Below are 25,290 nucleotides of genomic sequence, written 5' to 3'. Positions count from 1 at the left end.
GATATGCGACAGAGTATAGCTGGAGATTTTTAAGGCGGTCAGCGTAGGGCATTTGCTTTAGGCCTGTAATTCTTTTAGTGAGGCCTTTCCAGTTGTTGCAGATGTCTTGAGAGGTACATACCAAATGGGGCATTGTATTCGTATTCTATAATGGGTCTAATGAGGGATGAGTACAGTGGGACAATGACCTCCTTTTTTCTGGATGAAAAGCCCTTCGTGATGAGGTGTGCCACATAGAAGGATTTCCTGACTGTTGTGGGGATGTGGTTATCGAAGGTGAGACCACTGTCCACCTGTGTCCCTAAGTCTCTTATCACACTTTCTGTGTTTAGTGTACTGCCACCTATATGGTAATTCATGGATACATGTTTTTTCCCAAAGGGGATAACAATACATTTCTTGGCATTGAGCTTGAGCCCATGGCTCTGGCACCAAGCATCTGTTTCTGTAAGGCCCTTTTGTAGAGTATCCACATCATTTGGGGATTCAATAATGGCTCCCAGTTTGCAGTCATCTGCAAACTTTGTTAGCCAGAGTCCCTTAGTGTTGACCTGTACTTCAGAGAAGTAGATGCCAAACAAGAGCGGCCCCAAGACTGAACCCTGAGGTACTCCACTTGTCACTTGTCTGGAGCTGGATTTGGAGTCGGCTACATTTACAGTGTGGGTTCTATCAGTAAGCCATTTAGCAACCCACTGGGTGACAAAGGGATTAATGCCCAACTTAGTAAGTTTATCTATGATTCCAGAGTGGGGGATGGTGTCAAAGGCCTTGGCAAGGTCTAGATAGGCTGTGTGGACCACCTTACCCTTGTCCATGGCTCTGGTGACTGATTCAAAGAAGTCAATCAGGTTCAGGAGACAAGATCGGCCCTTCACAAACCCAAACTGGGTGGGGTCCAGTGTTTGAAGGTTGCCAATGTCTTTGTTTATAAGTTCCATGATAATACGCTCCATGGCCTTGCAGATAAGGCTTGTCAGACTGATGGGACGGTAGTTTCCGGGATCCAAGGTGGATCCCCCCTTGTGGATTGGGATAACTGTAGCTCTGCACCACTCAGTGGGCATGAAACCTGAGGTGAGGCTATGATTAAACATGACACTTAGGTGAGGTGCCAGTTCATATTGTAGTTCATGTAGTACACAGCCCGGGATGTCATCTGGTCCCATGGATGCTGTATTCTTGACTTTAGAGAGTGCGTTTTGTACCTGTGTGGCCGTTATTACTGGAATTTGGCAATCTTCCGGTACTGAGATGGACCATTTAGGGGGTGAGAGGGGGGTGAAGTTGGCACTGAATCGATCTGCCAGGATATTGGCAATATCCTTTGGATCAGTATATTTAATGCCATTCTGTTTTAGCTCAGAGCAGATCTGAGCATTGCCATTTAGATTCTTGACATAGTTATAGAATGCTTTGTGGTTGTCTTTGGAATCTTTTGCAATTTTATTTTCGTAACTAGCTTTGGAGGATGTTATGAGGCATCTCAGTTTCTTACTGAGGCTAGTAAGTGAGTTTTTTGGGCAGGTTACAGTTAAGGGCCTCTGCATATGTGGATTTAGTGTTGCTATATGTGGGTGTTGGTGGTGCGGGTTTAGAAGGGCTATGTGTTGCTTGAGGTGTAGTGTGGGTGTTAACCTTCTCCTCTTGACTGTTTAGCACAATCTTGGGTGGAGAGAGCTTTGCTTCCATTTTGGCTATGTAAGTGCATCTCTCACAGGTTCTAGTGTTGGGTGGTAGGAGGAGAGGGTTGTCTGTGTACATGAGGCAATTGATGCATTGCCCCAGTATGCCCAGATTCACCAGGTGGACAGGAGAAATCACCGGAAGCTGACCCTTGGACATGCCTGGTTTGGGGCTTTTTTTTTTTCTTTGTAAAGTATAGGAACTGTTTCCTTAGCAAGGTACTTTGCAATTATAGGCTGTTTAGTGCCTACTATTAATTTCTCCTTGTTAACAAGGAGAGTTCAGTGTTTGTATGAGTTTAAGGTTTCCTAGTGCTTTCCAGCAGGTATTAGAGAAAGTGCTAGTCACAGGGATGCTTAAAGGTAAGATTGAAAAGAATGCACTCTGCAGTGTGCACTAGAGAAGTTAGATGTGAAAGTAGGTAACTTGAGTTTTACCTGTTTAAAAAGTTAAGGTTTAGTGGAGAGTTGCTATTTTTAAAAACAGCAAGATGGATTGAAAGGGGTGGTCACTTTTGTATTTTGGTACTATGAAATACTGTAGGATGGCCAATAAATTTAAATAATTGAAGGGGTGGGATTTCAAAAATGATGATTTTGTGATTACTCACATAAGCCAATGAAAGTAGAGAGAAATGAGATATATGGTCAGATTAACATAAGAGGCGGGCAACTAGAAAGACAGTGGTATTTAACAAGACAACTTAAATGGGTGTGAGGGCGGGAAAAATTCTGCCTGACTCAGAACAGAGAGAGCTGTGGTCTCTTTTGAAGTTTTAATATGCTGTTAAAACAGAATGCAAGCAAAACACAAGGTAAAGAAAACAAACTACAGTATTCAAAATATAGAAAGGCAATACAGTAATACAAAAATAAAAGCAAACTAACCTTTCCTTCACAGCAAAGTGTAGCAGAGTCTGGATGAGCCTTTCTGGTAAAGCTCTGAAATGTTTTAGTTTACTCCTTAAATAGAAATTTTAGTTCCTAGCTCCACCCCCTCTGTTAACAAGTGATTAACCTTAAGTGACCTCTTCTGTCTTATGAATGAGTCCTTAATTAATCAGTTCTTATTTCTGCCTGACTCAGAACAGAGAGAGCTGTGGTCTCTGTTGAAGTTTTAATATTCTGTTAAAACAGAATGCAAGCAAAACACAAGATAAAGAAAACAAACTACAGTATTCAAAATATAGAAAGGCAATACAGTAATACAAAAATAAAAGCAAACTAACCTTTCCTTCACAGCAAAGTGTAGCAGAGTCTGGATGAGCCTTTCTGGTAAAGCTCTGAAATGTTTTAGTTTACTCCTTAAATAGAAATTTTAGTTCCTAGCTCCACCCCCTCTGTTAACAAGTGATTAACCTTAAGTGACCTCTTCTGTCTTATGAATGAGTCCTTAATTAATCAGTCCTTATTTCTGCCTGACTCAGAACAGAGAGAGCTGTGGTCTCTTTTGAAGTTTTAATATGCTGTTAAAACAGAATGCAAGCAAAACACAAGGTAAAGAAAACAAACTACAGTATTCAAAATATAGAAAGGCAATACAGTAATACAAAAAATAAAAGCAAACTAACCTTTCCTTCACAGCAAAGTGTAGCAGAGTCTGGATGAGCCTTTCTGGTAAACACATAGTCTCCTAAAATTTGCCTGCATGGGTGTCTTGTGGAATTTGTCTTTTTTATTGTGAAGGTAATGTGATAATTTAATAATCTGAAAATCATGTTTTATTTTTCTTTTGTGTGGATATTTCCATTTTAATACTGGAAACATGCACCTGTTGTAAAGATTAAAAGATAAGGATGCTTTACTCAGTGCTAATGCGTGCATAGTTGGGGGAATTTATGATTTATATTGAGTCAGTCTGACTGCCTTCCATTTAAAGTCTAAAGTTAGGTGCTGTGCATTTAGGTGATAAATAGTTCAACACATTTTTGGCAATCTTATTTCAAAGTGTGTACTACTAAAGGGTGAGTGGGTTGTGGGGGAAAGGAGGTGTATTAGAGGCTAAAACAGAGGAATCTGCATGACACATATTATTTCTCTCTTGTCACACATACCTCTTAGATTCTTAGTGCAAGAAATTTGGACAAGGGCTAAAATAGTTGGGGGACAAAGTCCCAAAAATAGGGATGAATTTTAAATATTACTCTTCTAAACTTAGAAAGTTGTTAGAATAACAGGTTTTGTGTTAGCATGCATTTTCTGAAGGAAATTAATTCTGAAACTCAAATGCCTGTCATTATATAGTGACTTTAATCCTCAATGATTTGCTGCAAAACCACAAATTTTATGAGGAACAGATTAAAAGTACCAGGCACAAATCTGGACATTCTGCAAATATCAAATATCAAATATAAATCAGGAGTGATGTAAAACTTCATATGCTAATAAATTACGTTTTACACTATTTGTCAATTATTGCTAGATTTTCCCTTGTGTCCATGCTGGTCACATATGCACAATGTAAAAAGAAGACTCACCAAATCTATCAGAGTTGCATTCAGTGAAAATTCTGTCACTAGTTCAAAGCTTTATTTCCAGGTCGGAGTTGTTTGTCTTGACTGGCCAAAACCTTGTGCATCCAGCAGTGCTAGCAGGCCAAGAAGGAAAAAATATAAGGAAAGGATTACTCATTATAACTTTGATAATCTGGAAATCCTTGATAGGTTAAGAGTGGACAGGGAAATTATAAGGGTCATATTTGGAATGTTTGACCCCAGTGGGGGCACTGGAGGAATGTGTGGACTTCCTATCCCAGTGGACACCAAGGTATGTATATCTCTCACTATACCAGCTATGGGGACCTTACAGAGACAGACTGAGAACACATCAGGGATCACACAGGATTCTGCCTCAAGGGTATTGTAGCAAATTCTGGATGTAGTCTTGGCACATGTGGATCGGTAGATCTAGTTTTTGTGCCACCTCAGGACCAAGCCAGGGCTACGCATGCTTTTATGGACTGGTGCATTTCCCTGATGTACTCAGGGCAATAATTTAGACCCATGTTGCAAGTAGGGCTGCTCCTGCTCTACAAGGGGAGTGGTACCACTATAGGAAGTGTTACCATTCAGTCATTTATTGGTAGTGTGTGTGATGCATGGGATCACTGACATCTCTGCCCATCATTCTGACAGTGCATATAATTCCCATATCTGGCACACTAGCTCACTCTATCACCTCTTACTGCATGGTAGGGTACCCAGTGGTCAACTTGTTGGTAAGTTTATTTTTTTCTATATTGTATTTAAGTAGTTATTCACATTAAAATGTATTGCTGATTACTATTTCTTTTGTTACCCCCCCCAAAAAGTTTTTTTCCTTTTTTCAGGTGATGCTGGATATCCAATGAAGCCATGGTTCATGACATGAGGAAAAAGTTCAAGTAGAGATGTATAACACATGCCTGTCCCAGATCTGTTTTGTCATTGATAGGGTCTTTGGCCACCTGAAGAACCATTTCAGGTGTCTGGATGAGTCTGGGGGTGCCCTTCAGTATGACCTAGCTACTGTATGCAGGATGTTTACTGCATGTTGCATTCTGCACAACATGATCATGCACACGTTTGGTGATGAAGTGACCCATGCTGTCACTGCAGCTCCCAGTTCTAGTCCCATTTTGACTAATGGTGACCAGTCAGCAGCAGTAGTAAGGGACCCCATGTGGCAGGCTCCTGCATGGCATGCAGCTGCACAGTCATAGAGGTGATGTCTAGTCTAGAACACTGGACAATAATATTCAGGTTAGTGTTTCCTTTATTGTAAAAAACATAGAGTAAACTGATGCATGCAGTGATATATGTGGGATACACTGTATGGTGCATGGTCTGGTGTCACCGTTCATCTCACAATCTCTTCTCTCTCATCTTAAAATGTATTTTTATTATCTGTTAGAAAACAGTACTCATGTTATTGCCACGATTGAGTGCTAACTGATTCTTGTTGAGCAATGATGAAAGTCATCATATAGAAAATAATTCACATTTTGGGCTTCTTTCACAAATAATTTCTGCTTTAATGATTACATAATTATACAAAAGTAATGAATAGTGTCACCAATGAAATACTTCCTGAGTTAATGCATTGCATATGTAAGGAAATGACTTGTACTGCTTTCTTTCTATTACGCCATTTCTTCTTACATTATTCTGTTGTGCTGACATTTGATTAATTTCATACTGTCATACACAATAAATTCTCACCTTAGAAAGTATCGCCATAAGTTTACACGGTAGCATACTCAATGTAATGTGTCATTTACTTATAATGCATTTCTCCTGAAACTTTTTGTGCATTACTATTTAAATGTTTTAGGTACCTGCCACCTTTGCAATCCATCCATGTAGCATTGCTTTTTTGTTTATTTTTCATTGATGGTGTACATACTAGTTTTACAGGTATGAAATGCATACATTTGCAAACTTGTCCCGCAACTTCATTCCAGTTAAACAGGCAACTGTGTCATTGAAGCTGATTCACAGTAGTTCTTAATCAAATGAACCCTGCACATCTCCTATTAATAGTCTAGGTGACAGTGTAAGGGATTTTTGAGGAGGGGATTCCATTATCCCTACTCTGGCATTTTGAAGTAGTGCTGGAAATCATCACTTATACCCTGAAGGACTCCATTTCCAGCCGACTCTCTGTGGCAGTGCTCTGAACCCTAGAAATGTCACAGCACAATTCCTGTTGGGAAGCCAATGCTTTATATGTTTCCTGGGGTAGCTGTAAGAAATTCCAGTGTCTGGCTCCCTTTTGTAAAAATGTCACTGTGAACACTGTTACCACTGAATGACTTTCATCATCCTGAAAGTGTTTCTCTGAGTATGGAGATACTAATATAGAGATGCAGGTGTGTCCCTCCTGCACAAGTATGAGTGTCATGTGAACCTATGCATGACTTTGTGATGCACTCTCACTTACTGCAAAATTACTAACATGTTGTGGAATGAGAGCTCCTGCCATTAAACTCGGGGACTACTTTCTACTTCTTCAGACTGCCTCATGTATATAACTCTGTTATCATCATTGCAGCAGCAGCAACGCTCATTCTGCTGCTATCATCTAAATTTAATGGTATAGTTGAACTGTTGGTTTCTGATCCTGATCCTATAAAAATATCTGAAATGTTAATAATAATGCAAAAACATACAGTAAAGCATGCTTACAAGAGGTGTGTGGGTCACTTACAATGCACACTGCCTTCGTTTACATTCTTTGTTGATGTACAAAGTTCATCAAATAATAATTCGCTGTGAATTGTGACATGTTTCATTACATCTTCCTTATCAGCATTCAATTCAGTGTATACACATGTGTTCTACTGATTGTAAACCAACCTTCATGAGCAGATGAGTGTTGCTGCATGTGCAGACATTGGTAAAATAGAGCAGTGTCTACACCACCTCTAATTATTCCATTTCCAGCATATTCTGTGTCACAGTCATCCTCATGGATGGATCGAAGGTATTCTTCATCTGGGGTTAATTGAGTAATATCTGAAGACCCCTGCCCTGCAGTGGTGTGGGAAATTACCTTCAGCTTGGCTGTACTTGTAACACATCCTACCATATAATTTGCAGGTTTCTTGCACTGTGACACTGCTCCCTCTTTACCTCCCACTGCATTAACTTCAACAAATACTTGACTCCAGGACTTGTTCCTCTTGGTTTGTCTGGGCTCCCCTTTACCAAAAAGAAATTTCTTATATGTCTTAAGTGCTGCCGTGAGAGACACAATATTCCTTATTGCTGAAGTTATCCTTTCTCTGCTTTGATCCATTATTTTCCATCAGTACTACATGTACAAAAACAGTGTGACAATAATGTTTGGATGTAATCAGCTTTAACATTTCAAAATAATTTCAAAACACTGACCAAGACTTTTTGACATTCACATTAAATAAAAATGTCACTTAACACAATGCATATAATTACATACAGAAATCTCAATATTAGCTAGGTAAAACTGCATATGTTACCAACAGTTCATTCAGGTCATGTATGCGATCACCTTTGCCACAAAAACACCCTTGCCCTACCCTCTGCCATTATCATATACTGATAATACTGCCATTTTTTATTCCCCACTGTCACACCAACAATAGCAAATTATTCACCCCGTGGTTATCGATATTCTCAACACAGCAGAACTTTTGTAGTAAATTACTGCATTTATACCCATGTACGCACATTCAATAAATTATACCAGATTAATGACATTTTCTATCATCAGCAATTATTTCCACTGCTGCTGTCATGAAATCCAACTTCAGAATGACACAAATCTACCAATCATCAGTCAGTGCTATCATAACATGCACATCATACATGAAAGTTCATGCAATTGACCCTTAATGCAATAATGAAATAATGTTTTTAAGTGTTTATTTTTAAATTATAATATTTTTAAACTAAAGTCTGCTGTATCCTATGTATTTGCCACCTATCTTGGCTAATGGATAATTAATATGGTGATGCTCAAATTTCTGGTGAAAATTCAGGACGATTCACACGTCATATGCAAATTATGCTAACTTCTATATGAATTGCAGTACTAAAAAAACTTGTCCCAAGATGTCTCAGTGAATTTTGTCTTTTCACCCATCATGAATGTGTGGTCAAAGTAGTATGAATGCGCATCAACTGACATGGATGCATGGTGGATAGTTCCACAGTCCACAGTACTCCATAGCTGTCCCAAGCTTGCTGTGAGAATGCACAATTGTCCCTAGACATGGCAAACTCTTAATGCAATCAAAAAAAAAAAAAACTTGAGTTATCTAAATGTCAAGTTTGCAGCAATCTGAGGAGTAATCCCTGCTCATCCAGCATTATGTCTCACACTCAAACACCTCAAATAAATGTAAACTTCCTAGTCAGGGCTGCCCACTCATGTACATGCACTGGTTCTTTGGTTTTGCTAGTTGCTTTTAGTGCACATTCACTGGTTTATGTTTTTCGCTTTGTTGGCAATCTTCAGCAGTTTGATGGATGATGGTTGCCCTGAGCCTGGTAGTCAGTCTTTATTTTCAAAAATGTAAAAACAAAGAAGCAGCTGTAGATTAAAGTATCCAGACGAAAAAAGTTAAATATTCTTGTAGAAACACTTCCGGACACCACCACGGCAATTTCAATACCTTTAACTTTTTATTCCATCATAAAGCTTTATTGTTTTATTAATTTGTTTTTTATGATGGAATAAAAAGTTAAAGGTATTGAAATTGCCGTAGTGGTGTCTGGAAGCGTTGCTACAAGAATATTTAACTTTATTTTCAAAAGTTCAGGAATCTTTTGGTCAACCACTGAAGAGTTAATGCAACTTATCCGTTTGATGTCTTCACTGACTGCTCCCAGTGGAATTCTTTACCGTAGGAGCAACCTACAGGTCTTTCTTGCAATGTTTCAGAGAACTTTCCTGCACTGTTGGATGGAGCCACTGCAGTGGGTTCTTTTAAGGATATTGGTCCACTTGATGTGCCAGATTGTCCTATGAGATCTGTCAGTCAATTACCCTCCATGGATCCTACTGCATCACATTGTGATTTCAGCAACTGGCTTTGTATGGATGTCTCTTTTTCTGGACATGATGCAGTTTTAACTCAGACTGGAGATGAGGATAGCTTAGTAAGCTGTATTTCTTTACACGGAAAGAAAGTTTTCATGTTGTGTGGTCTATAATTGGATAATGCCTATCTACGGAAATGTCTGAAACTTCAGAGGATACCCAAAGGAGCTCATTGCTACAAGTTTCCCCAATGGTACAGTGCTTGCCTTTTCTTTTTATCACAAACTTATTATCTCATTTAACTGACAAGGTTTAAAACATATTGCTTTATTGATTAACACAATGAGGATTTGATTCAGCCTTTGAGTGCTGACATGATGAATCTTATCAAAAATTCTGGACAATTTAGTATTTAATTTTTATAAAGAAGACTACAATAACATTTGTGTTAAAGTTGATCATTATTGTACTAAAGTTAAAAACAGGAAAAAGCAAGAAAATTTATAGGAATACTAAACATTATGAATTGGGTACTATGTTTCTACAACACACATTTAAAGGTGACCACCCTCAGGTGGAGTGTCACCTTTCTTCTTCTCCTCCTGAATTGTTTTTTGATAACACTGACCTAGATCATCATTCGCTTAGTATTGCTCCTAGTCACAGTGACCCTTTAGAGTGCCCCCTTCACTGGTCCAAACAGTTGGCTCACTGTCCCATTCTGGAACAGGTGAATTCCAAATTTGTGAATCCAAGGGTGAGTTTTGTAACACCTTATCACAACTGAGGACCCCAAAGGAAAAAGGAAGGGAAGGGGAAGAGAGAGAGGAAAGATCCAAAACAGATTCACTTCAATAACAAAATTGTACTGGAGGATAAACGTAGTGTTCATATTAGGAATGATTTTAAGATTTTTAATTATACTCAGTTATCAGTTACAGATGTGCATTTTTCCCTTTTCGAAAAGGGCTCAACTTTTGCGGCCATTCATCGCTTTGATTTAGCTGACTCCCTAGTTGAATTTAAATGGTATATAAGAAAACTCATTCTTGCTGTTCAACATTCAAATTCTGAGCCTTACTTTACACCCAAAATAATATTCAGTCTAAGAAAAGAAACACCTATTTACCTACCATGATTCCCCGCTGCAAGCTTTTTCTAGTTTATGTGAAACTGATCTTTATAAGACTTACTCTTCTAAAGCCAAGCTTAAGAGGCAACACGACCTTACAAAATCTAAATACCTATTATTAAACAAGTTAAGGCAGGATAAATCACTTAGAATCAGAAGCCAGACAAGGGTGGGGGTGTTGTATTGTTTGATTCTATTAACTACATCAGTGATATGTTCACTCTTTTACACGACATAGATACCTATTTGGCAGCCTCTAGGAACAAAGTTAATAAATCAACTTTTGGATGACTACCACCTACAAGGACAGCTTAATGTTCTGTCTCTTGAAAACTGCATCTCCCATTATCCATGCAATTTTTGGACTTCTTAAGGTGCATAAGAACATTCTTAAACTACCTTTTAGGCTCTTACTCCTTTGCTTTGGCTATTGACAGATTTCTCATCCTCATTTACCCTCACATTTTCTACTCATTGAAGAACTCTTGGGATTTTTAGGTTCATAGGTCCATAGGTGTGTACTAGGATAATGGCCCTGGAACCTTTACAAGCCTAACCTATAGGATTACTCTGGCATCATGCTACCCGACCATAGTTCCTAGTGCCTCTGTCGAGTAGAGCCACTGGAGTGATCCCCAGGGTGAATTTTCTATTTCCCATCCACTCATCAAGATTTCTGTTGAAGAGGGCCAGTGAGGTGCTCTGTTTGACATGTATGGGAAGTCTACTCCATAGCATGGGCAGTCTCTGGGTTATGAACCTGTCCATCCAGCATGTTCTGTTGATTGTGGTAATGAGGCTGAGGTCTCTGGAGTGTGTGGTGCTGAGGGATTGGGATTGCTTTAGATGTAGCATTTCTAACAGAGCTGGGTCAGACATGGCTTTGTAAGTCAAGCAGAGATCGCCTCTAAGTAGGTGATATGAGACAGAGAATAGTTGGATTTTTTTGAGTATGTCCATATAGGACAAATTTGTAAGGCCTACGATCCACTTTTTGAGGTACTTTTGCGGCATCTCCAGTTGTTGCAGGTGTCTAGTGAGGTACCTGCCAAATGGGGCATTGTACTCAATGACTGGCCTAATGAGGGACGAGTAGAGGGAGACAATGGCCTCTTTCTTCCTGGATGCAAAACCCTTAGTAATGAGATGTGCCACATTGAAGGACTTTCTGACGACAGTGGCAATGTGGTGGTCAAAAGAGTGGTTGCTGTCAACCTGTGTTCCCAGAACTCTTATAACACCTTCTCTGTTCAGTGGGCTACCATCGATGTGGTAATTCATGGGAACTGGGATTTTCCCAAAGGGGATGACAACACATTTTTTGGCATTGAGCTTAAGGCCATGGTACTGACACCAGTCGTTGTTCTCAGTGAGGCCTTTCTGTAGGATGTCAACATCACTTGGGGAGTTAATAATAGCTCCCAACTTGCAATCATTTGTGAACTTTGTCAGAGTCCCTTTGGACTTTAGAGAAGTAGATACCAAACAGGAGAGGACCCAGGACTGAACCCTGTGGGACTCCACTTGCGCCTGGTCGGCAATCTGACTTGCAATCAGCTACTTTCACACTGTGGGTTCTACCTGTGAGCCAGTTTACAACCCACATAGTGATATAGGGGTTGATTACTAGCTTAGTGAGTTTTTCTATGATTCCTGAGTGGAGAATCGTATCAAAGGCCTTGGCCAGATCAAGGTAGGCTGTATGAACCACCTTTCCTTCATCGGCAGCTATGGTGACTGACTCAAAGAAGTTGACCAAGTTGAGGAGGCATGATCTATCCTTCACAAAATCAAACTGTGTGGGATCCAGAGTTTGGAGATTCTCTATATCATTGTTTATTAGGTCCATGATGATGTGTTCCATAGCTTTGCATATCAGACTCATCAGGCTAATGGGGCGGTAGATCCCAGGGTCTGTAGTCACTCCTCTTTTGTGGAGAGGGATGACTGTAGCAGTGCACCATTCGGTAGGGACAAAGCCTGATGTGAGGCTGTGATTGAACAAGGTATGCACGTGAGGTGCCATTTCACTCTGTAGTTCATGTAGAACACAGCCAGGGATATTGTCAGGTCCCATAGAAGCTCTATTCTTGGCCTTGGACAGTGCTGTTTTAATCTGTGCAGCAGTAATACAGGGGGGTGCCTGGCAATCTACTGATATTGTGATTGGTCCTTTCTGGGGGAGAGGGGTAAAGGTGACACTGAATCTATTGGCCAGTATATTGGCAATATCTGTTGGCTTGGTATAGGAGGTATCATTGTGCAGTAGCTCAGAGCAAATCTGGGTATTGCCGTGGAGATTCTTTATGTAACTATAGAAGGCCTTGTGGTTGTCTTTACTATCTGCTGCAATTCTGTTTTTATAGCTAGCTTTAGAGGATTTGATGAGGGATCTCAACTTTTTGTTGAGGCTGATAAGGGAGTTTTTCCAGTCTTGGAAGTTCACCTTATTCCACATCAGTTTCCTCCTTCTGTTGTAGAGTTTGTTTATGGCAGAGGACCACCAGATTGGCTTCCTTTTTTTGGAGGAGAGTGCCTTAGTTCTACTGGGTATGGCGAGATCCATGCATTTGTGTACATGTTTGTACAGTGCATTGGTGTATGATTTGGTGGTCATGCAACTATTCTCCATTGGTATGAGTGCCATGAAGTTAGCCACCTCTGTTTTTAGGACCCCAAAGTTAGCTTTGGAGAAGTTTTTCATCGTGGTTAACTTTGCAGAGGGGCTGGTGGGAGGGATGTGGATTTCCAAGGTGATTAGTTCTATAGTAAGTAAAAAAATAAGTGAGTTATATTAAAAGTAACAAAAAAAAAAAATTGCCACATCCAGAGATATTTTCAAAGAAAGAAGTGTACCTGAATATATAACTCATAATGCTATTATGAAAAACATAGGAAATCATAGGTATGTTTATATAAATCAAGAACAAATACAGGTAAGCAAGAATTGCCTTCTCTGCTTTACTTATAGCTGAGGAAGAAATAAAATATCATTACCCACAACAATAATGATAAGCAGAAAGACGGAATCCTCCGGAAAGTTTAACTGAAGTCCAAGAGAATACTGAGTTACTAGTATGTAATATGTATAAGATGTATAAAACAAGAATTTCATAGCATTAGTATTACTATAAACAAGGAAACAACAAAAAAAAGAAATAGAAATATGTGCATGCACAGCTGGTGTACTCATTACAACCATTTTCTGTATTGGTAATATACCAATTTTTTATAGCTTTGCAGATGAAAGAAATTCAACTGACATCATTACATTTCAAGCTAATGTTACCACTTTTAACCTTATGACTTCCAATAATTAAAAGGGCATTTTAGTAATGTATTGAATGTATTGTGTATACAGAACTTCAGAGATACATACACCCCCTCAAGAATTCACAAGCCGCTGCCATTTGAATTCACCTGAATTATGCATAAGCACTACACATATCCTTCTTCCCAAGTACAAAAGCACTTCCCCAATGACTACTCTTAGTGTATGCATATGCACTTTCCATACACAATTCACTTTTACTAAAATATTTTAATAGTGTATGGAATGGCATGTAAACATGATGTGTGGCTCTGTTTTTTCTGTTATGTTTTTTTTCAGTTTTATCCCTCCACATCCCATTTTTTTTCTGTTTTTCTTATTTTGATTATGTTTTTCTTTCTCCTTTATTATTATGATTTGCTCCCATTTATTTTCCTTTTTCTACAGATTCCTTAGGAGCAGGCCTAGCATGTATCAGCCAACATGTCCAGGGATGTCCTGGAAAGGTCAGGATGGAGGCCCTGGTCCTGCAAGCTTTCTGGCACTCTGGCACATGGTAGCTTGGGAAGACTCACTGAAATTAGACTTTTGAGCTTTGTAGATGATGCACTGGTGGAAGTAGTAGACAGAAGAATTCAGCCAGTTGAAGCCTCTCTTCATTGTGTAGGAGACTCCCAGCAGCAATATAGGCCCACGACACTTCAACACTGGGCTCCTCCACTGCAATAACATCTGTGGACCTGGACTCCAGATAACACTTTTTCATCCCTTCCTCTCTAATCTTTTCTTCTACACCCTCATCTATTTCACCCACACACAACTCTTTTATATAAATCATTTTTTGAAAAAAATAGGGGAGTCTAACCCCTGACAAAAATACAGCGCTAATCCTGTCCCCCCTCCTCCAACACAAACCCTTTTGATGTTTCCCTTGTGTGTTCCCTTTTTTGTTTTGTCTCTCCTTTTTCAATCTTTCCTCCCACTTTCTATTCCTTAATGAAACAAACATGTTGTTCACAAAAAGATATCCCTATATAGAGCATTATGAACCTATTTCCTTTAAAAAATCCATTTTAAGTGCAACACATTTCCTCAGCTTTCCTTAAACATTTTATTTGTACTGCACTCAGCCATGCTCATCCTCGAAATGTGAAAAAAACAAAGTTACACAAACCTATAAGTAATGCACAACATAGTAATGTTGAGCTTTAGTCAACTTACTCTTTTGTGAGAAGTGGGTGTATTTTTACAAAATACTTCACTTTTCCATATTCATCAGAAATGACTTTCCTTGACCTTATTTGCATATCTGTGCAGCCAGTGCTATTCACAGATAACGGTACATCATTTACAAAACCCCAGACTAAGAATAGCAGCCTAGATCTCATCAGGTTTTGGATAAATGCACATTTCCATTTAAGTGGAGCTATTGACAGATTTTCAGATTCTATCTGTTGACCTTATTTATTGCAAGCATCAAAATGTCTTATTAAAAGTTCTGGAGTTCCTGCATTAATAAATTCATGTAAGGTCCTACAAATGCACCCACAAACATGAGTTGTTACATCTACCATACTTCCTACCACAGCAGTGAACATCTACCTTGGATGTTGAAACCATACCTGCAGTTTGCATGTTTACTAATCCTTTTAAGGTATGCAGAAAGTTTTACATTTAACTGGTATGCTATTTCGCTAAGTAATCCTGATAACTACCTGCCTGTGGTTTTAGATGCTATAAGTCAATTGACTAAGGAGTCATTTTTATCTAGAATGCTATTGAGACTAATATTCCTTTTAATGTTCCCTAACAAGAACTTCTTGGTAGTTTTTATGCCTCTCCAATAAAATGGAGCTATGGCTCTACAGGCAAAGGTTTTAAGATGCATATGAATTTCAGTAAAATTATAAGCATGAATGTTTGACCTCTTCTTTCTCATTTGCATGAAAAAATATTTCCCGAAGTAAGATAAACCTACATTTTAAGAAAAATGTATATTGTTAAAATGCATTCTCTTCCTAATATACTTTTTTTTCTTTTCCATATGACATCTATATTCATTCCGCCAAATATTTAAATAGATTTTAGAGGCTGATTTCAAACTGTATTCATGGGTCCTCTAAACCTAGAGTTGCCAGAAAAAAATAATGAGGCCAAAAAATAAAAGGGGGATTAGTACTCTGCAATGTTGTTCTATATTCTAAAGCGGAACCTTTGTTCCAATAGATAAGGACAGATGTTTCCCTAGATTACCACAGTTTTATAGTGAACTTCAAGTCATCATCCTCATCAAACTCTCTTTTTCCCACTTTCTATATGGGGCTGAGGTGTTGTGTCACTTGTCACCATCTCTCTCTACTCAATGCCACTCTCCTACCTTCTTCAACACACATGCATGACTATCACAGGTCTTCTCTCACACAGTCTGTCCACCTTTTAGCTGGATGCCTTTGTTTTCTCTTGCCTTCTTCCTGTATGTCACAAACCTTCTTCACCTGATTGTGTTCTGCTTTCCTGCACTTGTGCCCAAAGCACCACAACCTGTTTTTTTTTACCTTTTCTGTAATTGGAGCTACTTTGGCTTCTACTCTTATGTCCTTGTTTCTTCATCTGTCCCCCAGCGTGCCTCCTATCACACCCATCTCAGGTACTTCATCACCATCACCTCTAGCTTCCTCAACTACTCTGCCTCTTATGACCAGGTTTCTGTACCATACAGTACTATTGGTTGCACCACTGTTTTCTACACCTTACTTTTCAGTTGCTTTGGCATTCTTGTGTCATGCACTACCTCTGACACTCTGTGCCAGTTGGTTGCAGCCACTCTGTATTCTAGCTTTGCTCCCTTCATTCATACCTCCCTTCTCTTCAACCACCCTTCCCAGATCCTTGAAGCTGTTAACCCATTCCACTGTTTCCCTTCTATCTTAAATTTTAGCTCTTCTGCTTTCTCTCATTTGCTGCATTTACAGCTGCCTTATCCGTGCCCAGTTTCATCCCATTTTCCTTCAGTTTTGCATTCCATTCCCTTATCCTTTTCTGAAGTTCTTGCTCAGCATCTGCCTGTAATGGCACGTCATCTCCATACACTGTTCATACTTGAGTCATTGGGTCCTTGTACATAGCCTGCACTAATTCCACCAATGTTTCTGGGACTTCAAACTATTGCAGCACTGCCCAAATCAGCTTTCTTGAGACCTTGCCATATGCTTTTCCAAGTCCAGGAATGCCCAGTTGGACTCTTTCTTCATTTCTAACATCATCTCAAGTATCTGTATCCCTGCTCATTTCCCATCTTACTTTCTCCTACCCTGCGTATTGGTTTATCAGTCATCCTGTCTAGGATTTTCATGCAATGTGATAGAGTTTGACACTGCTATATTGCCCACAGTTGTGAATGTCCTCTTTGCTCTTGAATGCTGACACTACTATTCTTATTCTCCAGTAATCTGGGATATACAGTATCTTTTTCTCCATACTGCTATGAGAACCCTCAGGAGTAATGTCATCCCTATATCACCCAACATCTTGATCATTTCTGTTGTGACCTCATCTGTGCTTACTGCTTTCAATGACTTAATTTTCCTTAATGTTCTTCTTATTTCTTCTATTGTGGGCTCCTCCTCTTCTCTCATCATAGGCTGTGTCTGGGGCCATAACACTTTTGTGGGCTTTTCTTAATTGAGAAGTTACTGGAAGTACTCTTTCCATCTACCTTTAATATCCTGTGGACTGGTGAACAGGTTATTGCTGGCATCCCTTATGAAGGGCATCTGACTATCTTTTTTATCTTTCTGTCTTTGCCTTGCAACCTGATAAGAGTTTCATCCACTGAGTCACTTTCCAGAAGTTGGTAGAGTGCCTCTGATGCCTTGTTCTTTCCTATTGCAATACCTGCCTTAGCCTCTTTGTTAGTCAATCTGTATTCCTTCCTAGCCTGCTCTGTCTTTTCTATCTCACACATTTTCCTGCACTCCTTCTTTCTTTTGATGACTCCTGGACTTCTGTATTCCACCACCAGCTTTTGTTATGTACCTTATTTCCATACCTGGCTCAGCTGCATATCTGTTGATTACTCCTCGCACATCTGTTCTGAGGCACTGCCATTTTTCTTCAAATCCACCTCTTTCATCTTGTAGCAGTGCTAGAACCCTAAGTAATTTCTTGAACTGTGGTGTTTTCTCTCCAGTCAACTTCCAGGTCTTCAGCCTGGTCTCTGTTGACCTTACAGCTTTCTCTGCTCACTGCTTGCAGCTGATTGTGCCAACAAGTAGTTTATGCTATGGGACAACTGTTTCAATGGGGATGACCTTGCAATTGCTGATTTTACCCCACTGTCCTCTCCTTACTAAGAAAAAGTCTACTTGAGTTGCATGTTGACCACTTTCTTATGTTATCTTGTGACTGTCTCTCTTTCTGAATCATGTTCTGGCTATAGTGAAGCCATTTGCTAGACAGAAATCTACAATGGCCTCTCCTTTTTTATTCCTGTTGCTCCACCCATGTTGACCCACGCAGTCCTCATATCCAGTTATGTCTGTCCATATACATGCATTCAGGTCACCCATTATCAGCACCAATTCCTGGCTAGGCAGAGATAATACAACCTTTTCCTACTGGGTACTATTTAATTGTGAAAAATTAATCCTGTTGGAGTACGCTTTCAGGACTGATTCTAGAGACTGTGCAATTTAATGACTGCTTCAAATTCCACTCAGAATAATTATGTAATTATTTGCTACCATTTTGTGATTAACACATACAGTTTCATTAACTGAGTTGTGGTGCAAACAGATATGTTCGACAAGTACAATAACAATAAGGTTATACACTTTATTAGTTCTGCACTATAGTCACATTATGTGTGGGGTTGGTATAAAGGTTAAGGTTTTTACTTCAAGGATATAAGATACAGGGTTTGATTTTGACCTTTGGTTATTGTCTGCGCTTGCAATAGTTTGCAGATTGATAGCCTACTATGAACCTATGATATTATTTTACTGTTTTGCTCTCCTAGTTTCAATTTTGCAGTAGTTTCCATATCATTATATTTAAAATATCAAATTATATACGGGCCATTTCAAATTTCACAAATATAATCTTTTTAAAAAGTTTTTTATTTTCCTTAACATGACATTAGGAGCCATGACGTTTGTCATAGAGCATCTCTTCCATTAATTTCCTGTAAGAATTATTTGTAATTCAAATAAAAAAATCTACAATTGGCTGCATTTATAACACAACTCAGAGGCAAATTAATCAGTAAAGCAGCCTACTACAAGAAACTGCATAACAAACAAGAGCTTGATATAAAACTTACGCCTAAAAAATGGAAACAAGTTTAATTCAAAACTATACAAAATATAGATGACAAATTACAATCTCTTGAGCAACAATTAATCCTTCTCTACATGGCACAGTAATCATGGTATGAAATCAAAATTCTAGTCATCTATACTGATTAGAACCAAGCCCTTTCGGAACAATTAGCCCAATTAATCAAAATACAAAAAAGACAAATACTATAATCATAAAAAAAATGCAATAATAACACTTACACTTCCAATTAATGTATCCTAAAAGTCTTTAAAAAATATTATACCAAGTTGTGTCAAAGCAGACATATTTGTAATGATATAGAAATTAGTATTTACAACAAATTAATTTTCATTCTTTATCCATGAATCAAGTTAAAATATATTAAAAACAAAACAAAAAAAAAAAAAAACAATTGCTATTTCAGAAATATCTAACATCATTACAAACATGAAGAAAACCCCCAAGTCAGATGGATTTACTCCCAAATTTTATAAAAAAAGTTTCTAAATATTTTATCTCGAATACTCCAAATTGTATTTGATGACATTATTTATAACGGATTCCCTGACCCATATTTCAATACATCAACAACAATTCTCATCTTAAAACCCAACTCTGATCACTCTGACATTGGTCTTGACTTCATAGAAGTAAATGCCCAAAAGGAGCAGTCCTGGGAACAATCGCTGAGGGACTCCGCTTGTGACTGGCCTCTTTGTAGAGGAAGACTCCCCAAGTCTAACTTGCTGGGTCCTGTCTGTGAGCTAGATAGCTAGCCACCAGGTGACATAAGGGTTTGAATCTAAAATTTTGAGTTTATCAATAATGTCCAAGTGGGGTTTTATGTTAAAGTCTTGGCCATGTCAAGGTAGGCAGTGTGAACCATTTTGCTCTCATCCATTGCTTTAGTAACTTCTTAAAGAAGTCCACCAAGTTGAGTAGGAATGACCTGCACTTGACAAAATCAAACTGTGTTGGTTCCAGTGTCTGGAGGTTTCCTATATGATTATTGATCATTTCATGATAGTTTCTCAATGGCTTTGCATATGCGATTTAGTGAGACTTATGGGTCTGTAGTTTCCAGGGTCTATAGATGGCCCACTTTTGTGCAGAGGAATGACTGCTGATGTTCACTGTTTATGAGGCATGAAGTCTGTTTAAAGGCTACAGTTAAATAGCAATTCTAGAGGACCTGATAGGTCATACTTCATACTATTTAGAAGGCATCCTGGAATATTAACTGGGCCCACTAATGCAATGTTCTTGGCTTTAGAAAGACTATTAAGGACCTGTTACCACATGATAGCAGGAGAAGTTAACAACAATATACCGAATCCTGGGAGAAAATTGTAAATATTATCCTCTGACTTCCACTATCCTAAATCTAATTTAATCCCTACACATATATAATTATGAGTATACTAAATTATTTCACTATGATCTTGAGATGTTATTACCAGCATTAAGTATGTGTAATTTAAAATTTTACAGTGAATTATATAACGAGATAGTGTTAATGTGTTACCTTAAAATCTTTTAATAATGTTAATTAGATATTGTTCTTGTAATACCATTATGATTCAGCTTTTTTCTGACTTCTCAAGCTGGTCATTGTTTGATGTTTATGGAGTTACTCTCTTACATTAGGATGTCATTGTTATTTATATTTGACACTTATAAACCTTCTATTTTTTATTAGGATAATATTTACCACATAGACAGCATTATTATTTAATACTGTACATTTCCACACCTTGTATGAATATTTTTATATACAAGGTTAAATTAAATATATTTGACAAAATATATAATATGGTGATCCTGGAAATTAAATTTTTATGTTTTGCCTCCAACACACCACCACGACCACAGCCAAACACACCTTGCATTAATCTTACTGCTGTATGGTTGTGTGTGTGTTTATATGTGTATGTATGTGTGTGTGTGTGTGTGTGTGTGTGTGTGTGTGTGTGTGTGTGTGTGTTGTGTGCATGTGTGTGCATGTGTGTATATGCATATGGTGTTCACATGCATGAACACTGTGTGTGTGTGTGTGTGTGTGTGTGTGTGTGTGTGTGTGTGTGTGTGTGTGTGTGTGTGTGTGTGTGCACGTGTGTGTGTGTGTGTGTGTGTGTGTGTGTGTGTGTGTGTGGTTGTGCACATATTTGTACTTCTATGCAGGTGTTCTAATGTAAATACCAGCTGTTGACTAACTAATCCTGGGTTGCTTCCAACAGACTGGAGTTTTCCCTCTGCACTGCTTGTCTGCTATAAATCTGTTCTCCTGTCTGAATTAAACATTTTCATGCATAAGAAAAATCTTGAAAACATACTATGTGTTTTTTCTAATGCTGCATGCATGCTGCTTCTCTGTAGTTTATTATTCAAAGATTTCCTTTTCTTTGAGTAAGTAATTCAGTGATAAATCTGAATTTGTCTTTCTAATCTCCCTGATACCTTATTCTTATGCATAGTTTATAGAGAAGTAAGATAATTTATCTATGTTATGATTATTGCCTGCCTTTTGTACCTGACAAGAAAATCTGTACTTGTAATATTTGCTAAAATAATATCTAAATCCTATTTACACATTCATTATTTTTTGCTGTCTTGCGTAACTAAATGTTATGTGATGAATTTATCAGTGGTATTTTTGTATTCATTTAATTCAGCATAGTTCAACATGGGAATTTGCATATCATTTAGATTAATTACTCTATTGAAGCAAATTGATCTTTTTAAAGACTTAACAAATTTCTCCACACATGAATTTGATGATATGGAAACTCAAACTACTAGGTGTGCAATTAGATGTAGCAGTTCAGCTAAAACATGAACTGTATTGTACCTGTTAGTCAAAGTTAGCTTTAAAGTATATTTCTCTACAACTCTGGTATTGATTCCAGATCTGTTTCTATCTCTTCTGAATAATAATAATAATAATAATAATAATAATAATAATAATAATAATAATAATAATAATAATAGATGGTAATATTTAATGTTTTTGTACAGTGTCTACCTCCATTTCAAGTTTTTGCAATTGAAGAGATTTGGATCTTTTCAAAAGATGATAAATTTAAGTGCAGGCATAGTAAACTCATTCAACTGTATTGGACATTCTTTGTAGTCAGATAGTCAATATCTTGTTTCATTGAATGAAGTCCAAGAAAGATACATTTCAGCAAGATACATGCATTGGTATTTAAATGCCAAACTTAACAACAATTAGCTGTAATGGCAGTTTACAATATTTCCTGATCTACTGCCTCCAGCTGCTTTTTACATTATTTCTTATACACATTAACACAGACACACACAAGCACATATACACTCATATACACATACAAACACACACACACAGCAATGCATGCATAAGCACGTGTACATTAAATGCAACAAATTTCTCCCCAGTTGAATTTGATGATATGGAAACTGAAACTACTAGGTGTGCAATTGTGTATAGCACCAACCAGTATTTTTACTGATATTCATACATATCAGTATTTTTACTGATATTCATCCATATTCATACATATCAGCAAAAATGATATGTATGAATATGTATGAATATCAGTATTTTTACTGATATGTATGAATATGTATGAATATCAGTAAAAATATTGAAATTCATACATATCAGTATTTTTACTGATATTCATACATATTCATACATATCAGTCAAAATACTGATATTCATACATATTCATACATATCAGTATTTTTACTGATAATCATACATATTCATACATATCAGCATTTTTACTGATATCAATACATATTCATACATATCAGTATTTTTACTGATATTCATACATATTCATACATATCAGTATTTTTACTGATATTCATACATATTTCATACATATCAGTATTTTTACTGATACGTATGAATATCATCCTGCAGTTCTCTTGGTAACAAATGCATATTTAACATATCACTGCGGTAAGCAGGGCATGCCATTATTGCTGTGAAACCAATTCTTGGTAACTACATATATATTGATGATTGTCTCTTTGAAGTTATAATATCCTAATTATTATGGTTATCCTAACTTGACCTTGACTTATCTTAATAAGTATATTCTAACAGAGGTGCCCGTTAGACTAAAGGGTAATGCAGTCTTCTCTTTATAAGAAGTAGTTTATATGCATCAGTCATGCAGTCTTGGATTCAAACTTTGAATAGTCTATTTCTTTCCATCCATTTAAGATAAGAGACATGCTAATATCACTTTCATATTGTCCTGGCTATCCTCTAGCACACATTCCTGTATGTTTTATTAATATTAATATTGATATCTTTATTATGATGTGATTCTAGCCAAATTAAGGCTAATTATCCACATTTGATATTAAATGTCACTCACCAGATAGTCTTAAATATTTTGCAACATTCCTATGTTGCTGAAAAAGTTACAAAAATTGCTATCATTACAGATTTATAGAGATGCAAGCATTGCTTGTAGAATAGAGTTGAAGCTTAAGTATTGTGCAAAGTTGTGAAAATCAAAATATAAATATAATGGAATACTACATTCACAAGCAGACACCTGTTAAGGTGTGTTTGAGTTAGATGAACTCAGCTCAAGATTACGACAATGGAAGCAGTACAAGCCATGTTTAAAAAACTCTTTTTTTATAGATGAGTCAAATGATAAATTCTTCTCCACTGCCTAGCGCTGATGGGATTATGCATCTTCAAAGTTGTAAAAATAAGCATGCATCATACTGTAAGTATAATAAATAATAAATAAATTAAAATAAATTAAAAGCAAAAGGACAATGTTTGTATCAAAATGAGCTTTACTAACAACAACAAAAAAAAATACATGACAAAATAAACGTTGCTTATGATATTTTTCTTGAGAGCAAGACTTCTTAAGTAGTTTATATATACACAAAGGAGCTCATAGTTGTTAGTTTCTTTAGCACAAAATCATAATGGTGTCTCCAGTATTCTTATCAAGTTTGTTTTTGAATATGGTATTTTTTGTAACTTGAGCCACTCTACTTAGCTTTCTGTTTCTTGTCTGCAGAAGTATATTTTTGCAAAATAAAAACAAAAGGCATATTTTAAATTATTTCTGCTATTGTCTCTATGAAGAATAGCTTCCTTTGTAACACAAACATAGATTGTATCTCACTGTTGTCAGAATTTGCTACTGTTACCACTCATTTTTATATGTGTATTGCCCTAATTTACATAATTGTGTTGACTACTATAGTGACCTATAATTGAACCAGGTATAAGACATTGTGGCAGTAATGTAATGTGCTCTTAGGTTAAGTAAGCAGCTAATTATATGAGAGATTGTATTTGGATTTTAAGAATACTTGTAGAGAAAATGACCAGAGCACTGAATTTGCATCTCAACTTTTACCTCTAAAGTTGCAGAGCAAAAAAACAAATTATGGGAAAACTCGAGCTTCCTGACACCTTTTAAACGTTAGCATTGACTTAGATTTTTAAAAAAAAGTGATTCCTATTTCTAGGAGGGATGGAGCAAACGTTTGACATGTGCAAGACAGAGGACTTTATCAAGCTGTTCTCTGAAATATTGAACAGGTCATAAAACTATCTCTTGCCTTCTGATGCTAAATTAATCAAATGCTACTGAGAGACTAAATAATTGTCTCATTAACTGTTAAATGTTATATATTCATGGCTTATTTAAAATCACCAAAATGTCCCACAATGACATCGGTTATGAAAAACACAATGAAGACACACAAATGAGAAGTGTAACAATGTTGCTTAGTTAGATACAGTTTAATGCTACAAAATTTATAAAAATATTCAACGAGATTCTTTTGCTTGTTCATTACAGACCATTGAGTCCCAAGCGCTTGAGAACTTTTACCTCAGCACCAGGGATACAAGCACCTTGCAAATCAGCTAAGATGCTGCTCATGATCAAACTGGAACATGAGTTTTGGCAAGGCAATTTGGGGAGGGATGAGAAATTGGGATTGGGATTAGGGAGTAGGAAGGGAGTTTTATATTTGGGGAGCAAATTGGAAATTTTGGTTTATGGAGCAGGGTTGTATTTTTAGGTTTAGGGAGTGATCAGGTAATTTAGGTTTCAGAGCAGTTGGAGTTCTAGGTTAGCAAGCTATCAGGGCTTTATAGTTAGGGAAAAGGAGTGGAGGCTTAGGGTAAGTGAATAAGGGGTTGATTTGGAAACCAGGTGTGACCTTTAGGCCTAGGGTTTAGGTTCTGGTAGGCCTATTATACAAGGTTGGCATAATGCTTAAGGTATTCAACTTGCAAACACATAGTGCAGGGTTTGATTCTCTCATGGGGTAATTTGCTAGGCTTAAATGGCCCAGAAGGGCAGTTAGTTTAGTACTAATATGTGAACCTATGCACAGATTAT

Source organism: Protopterus annectens, chromosome 2.part1, assembly GCF_019279795.1.
Source record: "Protopterus annectens isolate FY-2018-M chromosome 2.part1, PAN1.0, whole genome shotgun sequence".
NCBI lineage: Eukaryota > Metazoa > Chordata > Ceratodontiformes > Protopteridae > Protopterus > Protopterus annectens.
This window is presented reverse-complemented; position numbering follows the sequence as displayed.